At 42.0% G+C, this 17185-nt stretch overlaps 1 protein-coding gene across 1 annotated transcript in view; it reads right to left on the bottom strand.

Annotated features, from left to right (window-relative positions):
• The window catches only part of LOC126456244 (transcription factor GATA-6-like), a 536593-nt gene that overhangs the window by 309991 nt on the left and 209417 nt on the right, over window positions 1-17185 (bottom strand). The window lies entirely within an intron of this gene.

A 17185-nucleotide genomic window follows, 5' to 3' on the forward strand; every position in this document is an offset into this window, starting at 1 on the left:
CTTCCCTTCTGTGTGAAAGAATGAATGAGCAAATGTATTTCTAGTTGCAATCTTGATGATAGCAGACAAGCCTGTCTGCTAGAGAACAGTAGGACCAACGTCAGAACAGGTAGCTACGCTTTCTAAAAGCAAAGAGGTTTCTATTCTTGGTATGGTCCTGTCCGTTCCTTGTCGTGTTGGTATAGGAAGCTGCCTCTCTGGTCACTTCAGATTGTATCTGTGAGGCACCCTCGGTAGGGGCCCACGCCAGTCTGTCGGCGGCGAGCATCTGAAGTGGTAAGATCTCTGGCTATGCGCATCTCTGCTAAGTCTGTAAGACAATGGATTTCGTGAGTCCAGCCTAACTGAAAATTTAATCACCTTTATTTCAGGTTTAGAACTAAAATATCTTATGTTATCTTGAATTACAACGCAGTGTAAATCGAGTGTGATGTTCAGAATATCTTCCAGTAGTTGCTTTGTCACTACAATGCGAGCGAAGTGTAACCAGCAGTTGGTGATCCGTAACTCTAACTAAGATCATCAATCTTAAATGCGAATGTGCGTGAGATTATAACGTCTCGTGTTGACAATATTTTTCAATATAGCAACTTTTCTGTAAGTTCAACCCACGTGGGGCGTACTTTGTGAGACCAGTACCACATGCTTTTACAATTGTTCGACCTATCAGGTTAATAGTATGACGATAGTAACCAGTTCGAGGTTTTTCTTTTCTAAATTGCGTTTCGATGTAATTTATTTCAATTATAAAAATTTTTTTGTGGGGTTACACCCCTTGTGTAAACCAAGTTGACCACGTGAACCATGTGGTGTAATCATCAAAGTAGCCCTCAGCTATTGTTTTCGAGAAGATTTCACAGACAATTAGTATGAATTTAGTATACCAGTGTGTGGTAATTTCATGACGGACAGGATTGCGCTACGACCGTAACTTCTTTGGGTGAAAATTGAATCAGTTGGTTGAGGTTAATTTCCTCTTGCATGTGTTTCAACGTTCTTCGTGTGTTATTTTATGAATGCTGTGTTGTATGGAGTCTCCCAATCTTGGCTCCATATTTGATGTGTTCTGTAAGATTATAAACTCACATTTTCACAGTCCTAAATAAGGCGCCAGTTTAGTTATGAACCAAGTTTAATATGCTGGAATTTAACGGAACAATGATCAATGTTAAAATAAATGCCCAAATATAAACTGATTTATTTCTTTTCACTTAAATTCTCTTTTTATATATGTATATATCACCGGTTGACTATTAAAAGATTATAATTAATGTTAGTCTTGTTGGCGATTTGGTAAACTAGACTGGATACCTTGTGAAACAGTCGCTCAGTAGTGCAAGGATAACTTTCCCAGATAGCTCACAGCTTTTAACCCGTTTTTATTATCTTTAATATCAGCATCGCTTTCAGAACAACTTAATGCATCAACTTTACAAGGTTCAGTGGCGACAAGTGAAAATTTTCCTTCGGCAAATCACCAAACAGCCTGATGATTTCAGAAGTTATTTTATTTACACAACTAGTTTCAGCATCTCATCAGTGCCATCTGTACGCCCCTACGCTCTCCATATATAAACAATTACAGAGATTGATGCATCCATAACAGGAGATATCAATATCTCGATTCCCTGAATTCATTTGTGGAGTATGTACTTCGAAGACTTGAGTTTTCGTCAGGTCTTCGAAGTAGACCCTCCACAAAATATACATGGAATCCATGTAGTGATGGCTACTGTCACGCACGCATCTATGTATCTCATTCCCTATTCATGGAGTGCACAGGGGACTGAAGATGGTATTAATGACATGCCTAAATTGGTCCTGTAAATAAAATAGCTTCTGAAAACATACAGCTGTTTGTTGGTTTTTTTTATTTTTTATTTTTTTTTTTAAATATCTGACCGGCCACTGTTTCGAATCCACGACGGATCAACAGAGAGTGAAAATTCATGCCGGACCAGGACTCTAAGGCGGATTCCCCGTTTCACGCGAGCGGTCGCCTTAAGCACTTCGGCTATCAGAGCACGCTTCACTCCCAACCCAATCGAAATTCTCAACTTGTCGCACACTACATACGTAGCGTCCGCTGTCCGTTATCCTCATTGCTCGCAGCCTCATGCTGTTTACCGCGAGAGGTCGGACGAACAGTGCATCTACACTGAAAGATCATTGATTGCCGTCAAGGGGCGTGTATTTATATGTGTGTCATCTGTTCTTTCTTGTGCACTGTGTACCCAAATGGGGATTCCTAGCATACGTTACGAAATTCCTTCATGTGCCTCTCATCTTTCGGGGAGGTTTCAGTGGCAAGATTTCCACGCGTAATACCCTTTTAATGCAACTGGGTGGAACGACTTCTTCAAATGAGCGTCTGTAGCCACGGGATTGATCCCACTCCAGTCGTATGACTCGAGCTTCGGGACTCTACTGCCCTGTCTATCACTCAGATCACAACAGAGCCCGCCTTCGGAAGACCAGTCGCTACTGTTCTCTTCCTCAAGGTAGTAACCACAAATATTCTCCCACGTAATCTGCGACTCTATAGTTTAATTAATGTTAAATATTAAAATTGACTACCCAAGCTGCATCTCCTTAACTCCGCGGCCTAATGACTATTCGTGGCTCTAGCTTTATTCACCAACACTTTGAAAATGGTTTTTTTTTTAATGTCATAGCCTGTTTCACGGTACCATGCCCATCTTCAGATGGCTATCATTTCCGGTTGCATGATTATTTTCGACAGCAGCATACCGTCCGTTCCTTCACTGTACAAAAACACTTTAATATTTAATGCTACTTTCTATGTCATTTTGATACTAAAAACATGTTAATGCACCCGCCTTTACTTAGATATAAAGTGAAACAGTTGTATACGCTTACGTACGTTCCACTGGATATCGTCCTTACGCTTTTCAAGAACCATGTATACGACCATGTATACGCTGTTGCGGTATAAACGAAACACATTCTAAATAAATAACTGTATATAATATTCTTCGTGTAGTTTGAGCTTAGAAATTGTGCTTCCCATTCGACTATTTTGATATAGTGCAATGAGTATCCAGTAAGCAAAGATATCATTAATTTCCTATTCATTAAAGATCTAAACTAAGCAAAGAAAATGAAATGTAATGGCTTCATAATATTTCGTTAGAAGAATTTCCACCTCCTGAAATGAACTCGTGCTATAGTTCTCAAATAATAAGTTCATCCTTAGAGTAAAAGCATTTTTCTGTTATTAATGTGTTGCAGCTCCCACACATTTTCTTCACTTGCTTGAGACCTTCGCTCAGTAGGAAATTAGCTTTGCTTAGTGGATGCTCCTTGCATTGTATTCAAACATATCGAATGTAAACAGCATGTATGAAGCTCTAACTGGCATGAAGCATATTTTTATGAAATAAAACATAGTATGTTGTACTCTATGTATTCTCTGTGCCATTAGCTAATGAATACAGTCAGTCATTTTCATGATCTTATCACAAATTATATAAAATTTCAACCTCCAGTTGCATAAGCAAAGAAACTATACCTAGGTTTCGGCTTTAATAATGTAACCTCCTTCAGAAATGTCACAATATAAAATTAAAACATGCCAGATATTGGCCTTATCACTACACATCTGTCTGCAAAACATTGGTAGAAGTGACGCAGTCTTATGACTATGCACTGTAGTACTAACATTTTAAGTTTGATAAGGCCAATATCTGGCATGTTTTAATTCTAATTTTATATTGTGACATTTCTGAAGAAGGTTACATTATTATAGACGAAACCTAGGTAAAATTTCTTTGCTTATGCAGCTAGAGGCTGTTGTTTAATATAATTACATTTTACAGTTGCTGACTCTGCTGCACCATGCTAAAAATATTGGAACTTATCACAAACCTCACGTTTCACATCATCTTTGACTTCTTACCCGATACATATGTAACGGCATACAACTTTTTCATGCACGTGTGTAGCACAAAAACTATCCATTAGTTCATTAGATTACGTCCATTAGTGACAGACATACAGTAATCTGCCCGTGTTATGATACGGGAGTCTTCTGTGTCTGTATTACTGATGGATGTAATCTAATGCACTTCTGTATTGTATTTGTGCTACACAAGCACATGAAAACGTTGTGTGCCGCTACATATGTACTAGCTGTATAGTCATCTGAAGATGGGGCGTTCAAATAAAGCTTTTCAAAAGTTTTTGTCGCTCGTAGCATTATTCACCCTTCAGTTGGCGCTCTTTAGCTGTTTTGGTAGAACTAAGACTACGACTTCAGTGCTGTCCCGCCTCACACTGGGACAATTTTTCTGCGACCCACACAAATAAAACAATACATTGAAGTTTTCTAGGTTGTTAGGCCATATCATGTTCCGCTTCAATTTTCTCTACGCAATCGAAGTTTCGACCCTACTGCTGGGATCTTCTGGTGTTCGCGGATTGGCTGAACACTGCCAAAGACCATTGTCGTGTTAACTTATGTAGGGAGCTTTCCCACGTTTATTCTGAAGTGAGCTTATTGGGTAAAATTCTTCCGGATAGTATTGGTGGGCAATTGTCATTGGACAGAAAGCGAAATACGTGAAGACTATTGTCGCGCCGCAGAGATGGGTTCCTCGACTTTGTGTTTCTAGCACCTCACTTACTTATGGTGGGAAGACACGAAGATGGAAGACCATAAATGTGTCCTCTATTGAAGTTAAATTCGTTCACGGAAATCTCAAGCACCTCCTTGACTTCTCTTCTATAAATGGTTTCCTTGACTACTACACGAACGTTGTTGTAATCAATGTCTCGGCTGCATTTCTCCTTTTGTTCTGTTACAAGAGATTTCAAATTTTGTTTTAACAGTGTATGGTGTTCATTCTCTTTAACACGTTCCTTTGCTCTTCTGCCTGTTTCGCCTACATGCGCTCTGCCATAAGCACACATTATTTCATAGACTCCCGCAATTTGGTTATCAGTTATGTTCGTTTTTTGTTATTCTGTGCTGACCGACAAATGTGGTCTACACATAATTTTTGTACAATTGTGCTTGTTGCGATCAGTAACTAGAACAAGACGGTAACCTAACAGAGTCAGAAGGTGGGTCCTCGTCCTGCTTATTAGCATAAATAATATTTCGTTGGAAATCGCTAAGTATGAACAAATTATCATAGCCGATGGCCTTCTTTAAGAAATCCAGCTACTATTCAAAACTGCTATTGTCACTGATACGGAAGACAAGCCAAGACTGCTGAGCACTGCTTGCTTCTGGTCTGGGCGGTGGTCGCAAGCGCTATCTAAACACCTACTTGTGTCTGCTGGCTTTCTATACACTCTGTGCCCTAGACTCTTCTCAGATCATCTGTAGACTGTCGCATCTAGGAAAGGGAGACCGATTTCATTTTACGCTTCCGAAGAGAAGATTTTGGGACGAATTTGATTTAATAAATTGTGGAATCTATGAAACTCCCCTTTGCTGTGTGGCTATACAACAAATATGTCATCCATATATGGAGCCAACGAGAAGGCTTTAGTGGCGAGTTATGTAATGCTTATTGTTCAAAAAGTTCCACAAAAATATAAGCTGCTACTAGTGACAAAGATAAGCCTATAGCAACAACGTCAAACTGCGTGCGAGAACGACGCGAACATGCGGCAGAAGTCACTTTTTTTTCTTTTTTTTCCAAATGTCAACAGATCGCCGGGAAAGCCTGAAGTATTACATCAGTGTCAAACTGTTCATAAAATTCGCTTCCTCGAGACTGTTAGATACTAACAGCGTTGTATCTGCCGCGATTTTCAAGGATCATCAGACAGTCGTGGCACTGGAAGTTGAGTTTGGGACTCTGAATGCGCGTTTACGGTTGTCTCAGTCGTCCAATTGGAATGCGACCTTCAGCAGGTACCATAGGGAAACAAGATTCGTCATGTATTCACGCTCACCTGGGTTCTGCCAATGTAGCTCCGGAGGAAGCTACCAAATCTACAGGGCGCTGGGGAAGGTGGACAGAGAGCTTTAACCGCAGCACCACCTCACCAGCTCAGGCAGGTAGAAAAAACTGTCCCGATTTTCATACAAGCTATGTTTTTATTAACAATTTTGCAAGCTTTGTTCACAAAAAATTAAAAAAACGAAAGAAAGTGACAATCTAACTAACATCGTCTTCATAAAAGTACAAAAATTACCCGTCTCTCTTCGGTTCGATGAGTCCGCACTATTCGATTTCTCTGGAGCAATGCTTGTTTCGTCAGAAGTGGTCCTTCAAATCCCCCATCGAAATACCACAGTTTAATATCTTTCTAATGTAGTGACCAAATTCTGTGGCATTTTTCTGAGAGGGTCGTCTGCTGAAAAGACATTAAAATTCTGACAACATTCTAATCCCCATTAATATAACCATGTTAATGGTATTTGAACTCCGTGGAGGACTATGTTACTTTTAAAAAATAAAGGAACCACGCACTTCATATGCAGCTTTATTTACGCCAAATGCGTTTTGGGCTTTCGGTCATCTTCAGCTGGGGTAATACATTTAGATTTTCACCAGTTCAAAGTTTTCATCGACTGCTTTCGAACGCTCCAGTTGCCGTTTTTTCTGTGATTCTGCACTACACAAAAAGCACCAGCGAAACTGTAATTTTTTGTGGTTTCCTTACAAAGGCGCAAAAATAAGCTACATATTACAGAACAAAAGGCAGTTGTAGCGTTCAAAATACAGAAGATAAAAACTTTACACTGGCGAAGATATAAATGTACTACGCCAATTGAAGATTGGTAAAAGCTCTAAACGCACCTTGGCATAAATCTGAACAAAAAGTGGCTAGTTGCTGCATTTCTTCAATTAACTCGATCCTCTTCGACAACCTTGTACTGTATCTTCTACCCCAAATTCATTTAAAAAAATGTGTTACGGTACACAGGGGAATGGATTGACGTTTCGTTTCTTTCTGTTATTTTAGGAACGTAGTAGATAATTCGATAGCCTGAGCACCTCCTGTGTTGTACTTTGCAGTAATTCGTGGTAATTGTAAGTATAAATCTGAGGACCCCATAGGATCTCGAATTTGATGTCATTTCGTGTACCAGGATGCTCTACTGCCTAGTACATCCTGATAATCACATTTTCCTCGAATCTTCTCTTCGATGTAAATAGATTAATTACGGCTTTTTCTGATTTAAGTGTTATGGTGCATTAGCAAAAGTGTAACTTAAACATAAAGCAAGTGCCACTAGTATAAGAAACTTTTCAGGAAGCATGTATTACAACAGGTACAGCAGTCGCAGAACTACTTCTCAACGTACCAATCGCGTGTGTCAGGAACTTATTTCGTGGAGTAACGCTTGAGTTGCCCCGCTATAGAAGTATGCCGCCTGAGACTGGAACAAGTGAGTCGCAGCTGTCTGTACCTCTTGGTCGCTGTGAGAATGTTCGCCGGACAGGAGTGTCTTTAGACGCGAGATGTAATGAATCCACTACTGAGGGCTAAACGGCCGCGTAACGGCGAGCTGAATCACCGTCACATGGCATGGCACGGCACTGCCGAGCCACAGACCCGCTCTCCGGCAGGATTGCGCAAGCCACACACGCGCTACCCAATGACCTACTCATCGATGCTTGTTAATGCCACACTTCGGGGACTGTATTACCTCTTGATCCCAGTCCACTCATTCTCTTAGATTTTCTTGCGGGTGTCTGCTATGTTGATGTGTCAGAAATTATACCGAGATTCACACTGAAGGCCGCCGATACAGCTCTCTTAGTTTGCAAATGAAATACTTCTTGCGTGAAACTTTTGTCACGAGTTAAAGTTCACTTCAGTACTGTGGTTCGAAACCGTTACGTTGCACACTGCAAGAGTGGTCACTCAGCTGAACCGTTGGGGGGGGGGGGGGGGGGGGGGGGGGGGGGGAGGGGGGGGGGATAGGTTTCAATCTACCGCCTATTTTTTCCATTTCTTCCAACCTACATAGAATTCTGCAACCAGCTATTCAAAGCAGCTAATGTAAGGCAGGGATGAAGAAATTTCATCTCCCCAAGAATCCTACAGACAGAAAGAAAATGCGTAAGAGGCTTAAACCTCGACTTTGGGATTGTTAGAGACTGAGTAGTGGCTCAGTTGAACAAATAGTACACCACGGGAAAACTCAAACTACATGGCCAGACGCGGATTGAAATCTATATCGTCATAAGAGTCCTCAGTGTTAATGACTGCGCCACTTGTCTCTTAGCTGCACTTGCTCATTGTTTCGTATCATTTCCCGCAGGAGTGCTAGAATTCAACATCGCTGCGGAAGAGCAGCTCAGGAATGAGAGAGTTATACTATCGCGAAGAACCAGCTACAAAGTTGATTTTACTCGAACTTATAAGAGAGCGGGGATTGTGTAATTTGACGAGCACCTTCTACTAAATTTTGGTGTGTGTGGATTGGAATATTGAGCCGGTATACTGCTGTAGCTTGCTGCAAATGTGCAATGAACCAAATATTTCGGTGAAAAAGAAGTTTCATCGAGGAACTAGAGTAACTTTACACCGAACGTCTTTCTCCTCTGGAAGCCACCTCCCTTCTCAAGTATGTTCGTCACCCCATGCTTATGAATTCACATAATGTTAACAAATCGTCGATGGAGGACTGCAGTTAAAGGTTAGAGTAACGTGCTAATGATTGGGGAAAATGCACTCCTTTAAGAGAGACGCAAATTTTATAAATCTTACGGGACGTACATGTGTCGTTGATCCATGACAACGATTTGACTACCAAGAGGTCTTGCTTGAACTGTTTTATCTCTAAACTGTAGATTATAAGGGGCCTAATGGTATTTCTAGGATTTGGTGTGAGAGTTGAGAACGTGAGAAATAACTTCACATTAAAAAAATTTCCACAAAGCTCACTTTCTAATTGGTAATTCCAGAATTTTTTCGTTCACTGTCGAAGAGAGGCGCACGTGTTAAGGAAATGGACTTAGCAGTTATGGGACGAAGACACATTCCATTCACAACAATGTAATATAGAGAATAACTGTATAAGTAAATACTGGCTTAGTTCCCGCTGCTTCACTTGCGTAGACTGTATGGTCTACACGCATTCTAAACTTCTGAACATTTCACACTAATTAAAGCCAAAGAAGCATGGCCTTTCGCTAACATACATACAATTGTCCAAAAAACGATTCTGGTAGCTGGAGGCTGAGGCATTTGTTAAACCCGCCATTTGAGTTCTTGTCGTGATATTTTCGCAGAAACTTTCATCCCATACCAGATATCTCTTTGGAAGTCAAACACCAATTTTTATAGATTTAAATTTAAAAATGATTTAACATAAAGAAATATTTTCATAAAAATGTTCATCTCCTACTCCATCCCCTTAGAGGTGAATTTCCAAAAACAGCCTTTCTTTTAATTCTAGCCGAGAAGTCAAATACCAGTTTTCTTAGATGTAACTTTTAAAATGTTCCAGTAGTTCCTTAGGATTGATTGATTTTAAAAAATCTCATCCACTATTTCATCCCCATAGGAGTTATGAATCCAAAAATGATGAAACAGATAGTTCTTTATTTCTTACAGAGTAACCAAATACCAATTTTCATAGTCCTAGGTTAAATATTGCATTAATAGCGACATATTTTCAAAAAAACTTTTCAGCCTCTATTTCACCCCCTTAGTGGTGGAATTTTGAAAAATCTCTTCTTAAACGATGCCTACAGTATAAGATCAACACCCTCGCCAAATTTCAATTTTGCATCCCTAGCGGTTGGTGCTGGGCGATGTTGAGTCAGTCAGTCAGAGAGGACATTTACTTCTGTATGTAGAGACAGGAATTCTGTATGTAATAATCAGGCTCTACTCAAACCACATTGATCACAAATTAGGATTTGTGTAGAAGACGTGAACGGTCGCAGGACATAAGGGTCCTTCAGTAACTTCCGAATCCGCGATTTGGGTGTGATTGCTGTGCACATTATTCCCTTAATTTCTCTTAATATTAACAATAATTTGAATTACTTACCTTGCCACAGGCAGGTTATCAAATCGTACAACAGACGTAGCAGAGTAATTGGTGTTACAGCAGCTACTTTTGTTTCGGCAGGTTATTTACTAAAGGAAAGAGATGATGTTACGAAAGCAGTCCTTAATCCGAAGGTTTCTGTCTTAACGCTAGAGTGCTTTACAAGGCATAGTCCGTACCGGAGCAGCAGTGTTAGTTGCACGTTAATAGTGAAATACAGGAGCACTACCGACAGGTTTACCGATGAAGAGTTGGCCGATACGAACATCGTTTATGGCTTCACTGAACGCAATGCTGAGCTATTTCTTCATCGACGCCAACCACATCACAATACTTCAGTACGTAAGACAGTCGATGGTGCGTCGCTATACATACTGCCTCCATCACGGTTGTAGGCAATACCTCTTAGGGAGCAGTTCTGCATTTGTTACGTACTGTACTGTACACTGACAGAGGAGACTGAACCCACCATATAACAACATAAATCAATTATAGATCAAAATACAACGTCTCTCTCCAAAGAAGTTCTTTAGAACGTCATATTCTCGCAGATATTGCCCGCCTTAGGAAAAAAAACATAGTTCAGATTTTTCACGGAGTTCGAAATCAACAGGTTTCGCATCCTCGAAACATCCTGTAAGTCTTGTTAGCACTGAGCAACTCATACACTTGATAATCATGCCATTTTAGTATTTTGTTGCCCTCGTAATATTTCTTTCGCACTGGCGTAAGTGTCATCGGTTCTTTGTGGTAACCAAACAGCATTAGTACTCTACCGCTAGAGGGTGGAGATATGTTACCGCTCCCAATATACTTATCATTTATCGCTTTGGGGTTCTCATCTTTTTATGATCCGTTTCTCTGCTCGTCTCAGTGAGTTTCTGCTTCTCGTTTCAATTTCCTTGGCGTATTAAATGTGGAACCTTCTCGTCGTCCTCCTTCCACAAAATCTTTCACAATCAATAAAAAAGACAGATTAATATTGGATTATGATAGGTAAATTACCAGAAAATTAGGATGGGAGCTAATGTACGGACGGGGTACGATCGAGAGACATGAAGTGTGTTTTCCTTTCAATGATTGCAGACTTACGACAAGCAGCGTGGCTAGAGGGCAGCAGCTGTTATGACAAATGAAAAAATTATTTTTGCTACGGGGAATTATATCAACAAGGGCAGGATCAACTGAGCCTAATGTATCAGTTATAGAACTTTTTAGTAGCTATAGCACAGCAGGCCAGTAATCAGTCATGGAAACATGACATCGGATGGTCCACGTGAGAAAAGTTAAAAATAAACGAAAGCCCAAGCGTGTGGAAATGGAATTGAATAAATCGCTCTCCAGTGTCTTTCGATGTGCTAGGATAGTGATAGGCATAGACTGATGAAGGGCAACATTTGAAGCATCTCGCCATGTCATGCTAACGTTAAGTCAGTATAAATCCACTACAATTTGCTGATGCAGGGAATTTCACCGCTGGTACATCCGTCACTAATCTTTTCAACATTGTCGTTCATTGTCTCATTGGCCTCCTCCATTATGTTCTGGAGTAGTCCCCATGCTTCAATTCCTTGTGGCATGTATTCAATAACAACTAAATCAGAAACTTTAGAATCTTCCTCTCAAGCTGTAGGATTGAATTTTTACGAAGTGTGCCATTTAATGAAATGGGTAGCTACATTTCCCGCATTTGACACTGATTAAAGACATACAATGTTTCCCCCAAACAGAGTTTCTGTCGTTTTCTAATCCGTTTTTTGTTAATATTTATAGTTATGTGACAGTAATGGGAAGATAACTCAATGCTAAATCCTGAACAGCATCAACTGGAATGAAATCAAAGGTGTAGTCTTGCAAATAAAACTATATCTTCAGGTAAACACAGGATCACTCTAAACAACAAAATTCTGTGACGGGAGTACAGAGAGCACTGTTCTGTCCACTTTATACTTTATTCAGAATCAAATTATAGCTTGCAGCTATTGAGAAGCTACACAAAAATCATTCACCGAGTTCGCGATTCTTGACACACAAAATACCTTTATTCACCTCCAAGGCGACGTTTACTGGTCACAATACGTTTTAGGTAATGGTTACAAAACTGTCTTCTACATAAATAACCACAGAAATTAATTTACGCCTCGAAAATAATTATTTACATCGGCGCGAGTTTTTATCTCACGTGGCTGCCAGTAGCGATCTCATTGGTGCATCTAGCTCGCTCGCGTTATGCGATCACCTGTGAACAAATGTAATTTACTTGTAGCTGTGCGGCGTGATTTTCGTCGACAATACGGCACTGCTGCTCTTATTACGTAAGTGACGTACGGAACTCCTGTTGTATGTTTATCCTCGAATATCGCCTGAAGACAACCTTTTTTCCTGGTCGTTTATCTCCCCGTCCAACAATTTTGGCTGAAATACGGCGCCGAATAGCAGCAGCAGAGAATGTAGCGATTCCAGACGTTCTCGAGGAAGTATAGGATGGATTTCACTTTCGTCCGGATGTCTGCCTTGTCTCTGTTGAAGATCATATTGAACATTGGTGAAACATAATTGAAGAATTTGACCCTAAAGGTACTGTAAAAAAAAGCTGCCATCGTCGTGGGTGCATGCATTTGAACGATAGACTCTTGGAAAATTAGGTGGTCCCTTTGTAAATAAAAGCTTTGTTGTAAGTTAAAATTTACCCACGTCTCTATCTGCATTCGTGTAGAAGATACGCAGTTATTACGAATAGGTTTAAGACTGGATTTATAAAACCTAGAGAAACGTCAGCATGATGGTTTTAATGCATCAGGTCTGCTCCCGCTTGAGTGCAACTCACACAACGTTCAGGCAACCATGTGAGAATGCCGGAAGAGTCCTTTGGGATATTGTCAACTAGCACGTCACATTGGGTTCAGAATCGCTTATGTGGTCAAATCGTTATCCAGTCATTTGAATTTCTGCACTTTCTCGGATTTTTTATGGTGGTTTCTAACAGGAAAGAATTGTCCGCCTTATGCATCTCAATCAACTTGCGGTAGGTGTCCACGCGTCATTGGTTTTATTTGGTAATCAAGGTGTGCGGGAAAAGATTTGCGCGTACACACTTTTCTCGTCTTGACATCAGTCTGCAGAATGTCTCTAACACTTTTATTGAGAGATGTCGCTCCATTGCGATTTCTGACAAACAACGTTGACACTACGGCCGTACCTGCACTGCTGAACACTGCCAGCTCACAACTGGCTGGTCGAATGGTTGATTGATTGGTTGGTTGGTTGGTGTGGGGAGAGGGACCAAACATCAAGGTCATCGGCTTGGGTAAGGATGGGGAAGGGAGTCAGCCGCGTCTTTTCAAAGGAACCATCCCGGCACTTGCCTGAAGAGATTTAGGGAAGTCACGGAAAACCTAAATCAGTATGGTCGAACGCGGATTTGAACCGTCGTCCTCCCGAATGCGAGTCCAGTGTGCTAACCACTGCGCCACCTCGCTCGGTGCTGGTCGAATGCGCATCTCTTGTTGCAGTTGTTACTTGAAACTGGCATCCTATTTACTGCGTTCATGTCGCTTACAGAAGAGGTATAAAAGCAGGCCTCCGAACTTTTTGGACGGGCAGTGTAGTTTTCTGAAATCGGACTAACCATTATGAAGCACCCCGCATTATGCAGACAACAGGGCGCCACGACCACGATGGTTGCCTAACCCGCTAGGGATGGAACTGATAAGACCATGGTCGTCCCCTGTGACCGCTGTTTATAGAAGAAGGATCAAACGTCGAGCTGTTTCCATCTGTTCCTTCCGATTGCCACTCAGTTTGTGCGGTAAAAATTGGGGAAAGATCGTCTGCATATTTAAATCTTCGTGTATGATGTCAACTATTTCCTAGACGTTGTTTTTAGACATCTTGTTCGTCGTTGACTGTAGACATCCAACGGTGAACATCTAATCCAAAACATTCTACTTGACCGTAAACCTCCACTGTTGTTGTCGTGGTCTTCAGTCCTGAGACTGGTTTGATGCAGCTCTCCATGCTACTCCATCCTGTGCAAGCTTCTTCATCTTCCAGTACCTACTGCAACCTACATCCTTCTGAATCTGTCTATTGTAATCCTCCCTTGGTCTCCCTCTACGATTATCACCCTCCACGCTGCCCTCCAATACTAAATTGGTGATCTCTTGATGCCTCAGAATATGCCCTACCAACCGACCCCTTCTTCTAGTCAAGTTGTGCCACAAGTTTCTCTTCTCTCCAGTTCTCTTCAATACCTCCTCATTAGTTATGTGATCTACCCATGTAATCTTCAGCATTCTTCTGTAGCACCACGTTTCGAAAGCTTCTATTCTATTCTTGTCTAAACTATTTATCGTCCACGTTTCACTTCCATACATGGCTATACTCCATGCAAATACTTTCAGAAACGACTTCCTGACACTTAAATCTGTACTCGATGTTAACAAATTTCTCTTCTTCAGAAACGCTTTCCTTGCGATTGCCAGTCTACATTTTATACCCTCTCTACTTCGACCATCATCAGTTATTTTGCTCCCCAAATAGCAAAACTCATTTACTACTTTAAGCGTCTCATTTCCTAAACTAATTCCCTCAGCATCACCCAATTTAATTCGACTACATTCCACTATCCTCGTTTTGCTTTTGTTGATGTTAACCTCCACTATGATGGGTTATTTCCTAGTTATTTGTAATTTCTCTGAGATCGGCACCGAAGATAGTCACCGACTTTTTGGCAGAAACTGTCGCTCTCGTTCACTGTTGTCAGAGCATGCGTGGCGCCCTAGGCGGTTTCTGCACGTGTGCTGCTTGACCGCTGACGGCAGGCAGGTGTCGCCGGGTTGGCAGGCCGGACCGGGCCAGGCCAGCAACCTCTTATCTGGGTACGGGCGGCGATGCCGCATGCGAATGCGGCGCCACCGATAGCCGACCCGGCACGCTTGTTCCGCCGCGATAGCTGTCGCCTGCATGCCTCGCACCACTCCACGCAGTTTGGCTGCAACCGAGCGGCTCCACTCACTCGCAGCAGCATAGACTAGCGCCCCCCCCCCCCCCCCCCACACACACACACACAAGAGAGAGAGAACCAAAAACGTATGCCACAAATTGCACGGCAGATTCCTCACACGTAGACAAAGAAATTATGTTATATGAACATGGGTCTGGAACCGCTTTGTTTCCGTGTTACAACTCATTGATCATTGGAAACAGACAAGAACAGAACGTCAGTATCATGCGGAAGATGCACTCTTGGTGACGTATGGTTACGTTGTGCACAGCCAGTGTTTTGTTTTACAAGTCCCTATTGCCATCCGACGTACGTCACTGCTTGTTCACGTGTAACATCAACTGTTCCAGCGATCAGTAAGCACACAGGGTACTACGTATGGTTAATCGCAGACTTGGCTCGTGTAATGGCAGCGTACGCAGATGCCGGGATGGCAGATGCCCATTTGATGTATGAATTAGCTCACGGCAATGACGCTCGCGCTCAGCGTTTGTACCGGGAGAGACTTCCAGGACCGACAGAACAGCGTTTGGAGCCAGTGATCGTCTATTTGGATAACATGGGGCACTTAAACCTGATACTCGCGACCGGGGTAGGCCTAGAAGGACGAGGACACCACAGTGGGAGGCGGCAATTTTTTATGCAGTTGACGGCGACCTAAGTGCCAGGACAACAGTGTTGACCACATGACTGTCTGGCGAGTGTTACACAAGGACCAGCTGTATCGGTACCATTTAGAGTGTGTGCAGGCACTATCAGCAGCTGATTTTCCTGCAATGGTACTCTTCTGAGAATGGTTTATTCAACAAAGTGTCAATCCTAACTTTAATGCAACGGTGCTGTTCACAGGTGAGGAATCGTTTCAACGAAATAAGATTGTAAATTTTGACAATCGGTATGTATTTGCAGAAGTCAAACCTCACGCAACTGTTGAACTAAGTCATCAACAAAGTTTTTCTGTCAATGTTTGGGCAGTCATTGTCGTCGACAGGTTGAGCCTCACTTTCTTCCACCTAGGCTCACCGGACGAAACTGTTACAATTTCGTAAACAACGTTCTATCTTATCTGTTAGCAGATGTTCCTTTACCTGTGTGACAAAACATGTGCTTTATTCGTAGCGGAGCACCTCCTCATTTTAATGTTAATGTCCGTCGTCTTCTAAATAACAAATTCAGTGTCGGACGGATACGCAAAGAAGGACCAGTTCCCTGGCCTCCACGCTCTTCAGACCTGAACTCACTGGACTTTTATTTGTCGGGGCATTCGAAACCTCTTGTGTATGGCACTCCAGTCCAGGATGTTCAGATTCTCTGTGCCCGCATTATGCAAGGCTGCGAAACCGTGCCCAATAATGCAAGCATACATCAGCGCGTTCGAGATTCGCTACGACGGTACGTTGATGCATTTATCAATGCCCACGAACTACATATTGAACATCTCCTCTGAGAAACAGTTGAAGCGTGTGCTATCGCAGGTGTTTACCATGATTAATGAGTTGGAGAAAATGAGTTGGAGAAAATGAGCGGTACCGAGGAAACAAAGTGTTTCCAGAACCATGTCGTGTAATATACTTTCTGCGTCTACGTGTGAGGAGGTAGTGACAATGGCACGTAAAGTGCCCTCCGCCACACACCGTTGGGTGGCTTGCGGAGTATAAATGTAGATGTAGATGAATGTGTCCTACAATTTGTGCACTACAGTTTTGTTACACCCTGTATATACAAGGTGTTCATTTTAACTGAGGACAGTCAAATATCTCGAAGGCCTACGCATCGGACCACAAAAACTTATATTCCAGTTTTTTTGTCTTTGGGGAGGGGAGAGGGGACACATCCAATGATATTACACTCGACCCCCCACCCCCGCCCCCCCCCCCCCAACCCACCTCATGTGTGTGTGGCGGGGGGCAATTTTGAAATCTTCAATGGGATACCCCGTTTTTTATTTCCGATCACGATTGTACGGCAAAATCTACATAGGTTTTGTCTGAAGCATTTTCTTCGTTTCGCCACAGATGGCGCTGTAATCTGAAGAATAGAAATGGCTACACAATCATAATTTATGACCAGCTACTCAATGGCCCTTTAATATCCAATGGCACGTCGTGGGACCCCACCTCCAGGCTGCGAGGGTAGGACAGGCCAGTATTTCATAGTTTCTAATCAGAAACGCCAATCGCAACGTTACA

The sequence above is a fragment of the Schistocerca serialis genome, chromosome 2 (assembly GCF_023864345.2).
Source record: "Schistocerca serialis cubense isolate TAMUIC-IGC-003099 chromosome 2, iqSchSeri2.2, whole genome shotgun sequence".
Classification (NCBI taxonomy): domain Eukaryota; kingdom Metazoa; phylum Arthropoda; class Insecta; order Orthoptera; family Acrididae; genus Schistocerca; species Schistocerca serialis.